The 1,233-nt window shown below is 56.0% G+C and overlaps 1 pseudogene; it reads left to right on the forward strand.

Annotated features, from left to right (window-relative positions):
- Positions 1–277: 277 nt before the first annotated feature.
- LOC101640353 lies at positions 278–945 on the forward strand (annotated as a pseudogene).
- Positions 946–1,233: the final 288 nt, after the last annotated feature.

Raw genomic sequence — 1,233 nt, forward strand, 5'->3', positions numbered from 1 at the left:
GGGTAGCGTGGGGGGGGTGGGGTTGGGGAACTAATAACAAGAACAAGAAAGAATATGTTCTAAAACTGATTGTGCTAAGGACTGTACAACTCTTCGTGAGATGACTGAATTACTGAACTGTATGTATGGGCTATGTCCTAATAAAGCTGTTTAGAAGTAAACGAAATCGGCTTTGACCACACCTCATGGTGGCGGCGGGTTGGGCACGGTGTGTTGGGCGCGCCGCGGGCTCTGCACCCCAGGTGCTGCGTGGGTGCTGAACCCTCTCTGGCCGACGATGGAGAAGCATTTCCCGGGGCAGCGCAGGCTCCGGGGTCCCTGGGACCAAGTGTTTGCTGCCTTCGGGCAGCGGGTTCCCGAATACCTAGCGAGCAGGTCCTGGCAGAAGACAGAGTGCACCCGAGGTGACCCCTGACCAAGACCAACAGGACGACCCCCTGGGCTGGGCGACCGCTTCCTGCCAATTTTGCTCACTCGGGGTACATCCTGGGAGACTACGTCGTGGACCCACAGAATCGGACCATGACCACATACCTACCCGGCTCGTCATGGAGGTGGAGCACCGTTTACCGCGTGAATGTCTACAACAGTGACTGGACCGAAATCCACCGGGAAGCCTGCGTCTCAGACCTCCGCCTTGTTTGTTGTCTCTCGAGCTGTCCAGGAATTGGGGCTGGCCCGTTTTAAAGCAATGTGACCAAGACCATGAAGCGCTTTGAGTACATCCTGGCCAAGCTGCAAGGTGAGCCCCCTCCTAGCTTGTTGATACCGCCAAGGAAGCCACCGAAAAGGCAAAGTAGGCGGTCCTGGCAGCTATGGAGAAGGCCAAGGCCCTTGCCAGCAAGGCCGCCACCAAGCAGCAGCGGCAGCAGCAGCAGTTCGTGTGGCCAGCCCTGGCCCTTGACCAGACGATCTGGCTCCATTTCCCTGACCTGCCCACACACAGTATGTTTTCTTAATTAAAAATCAACTTCCAGCCCCTATCTACTGTCTGGGGGTGTGGTGGTGGTGGGGGTGTCCATTTGGCACTACAGGACACTAAGCACGTCACCCATGTGTGTGCCAGGCCTGCTTATTTCCCCCGTGGGCAGCTGAGGGACAGACAGAGAGGTGCAGACCTGTCCTCACAGTTCACAGTGGCCAGGAGGTGTTGTCATGGACACTAGATTGTAAGCTCCGCAGGAGTTTGCTCTCTGATGTGCCCACACACAGTATGTTTTCTTAATTAAAAAT

This window comes from Echinops telfairi, unplaced genomic scaffold (genome assembly GCF_000313985.2).
Source record: "Echinops telfairi isolate 266 unplaced genomic scaffold, ASM31398v2 ScPeMD7_5307;HRSCAF=6145, whole genome shotgun sequence".
Taxonomy (NCBI): domain Eukaryota; kingdom Metazoa; phylum Chordata; class Mammalia; order Afrosoricida; family Tenrecidae; genus Echinops; species Echinops telfairi.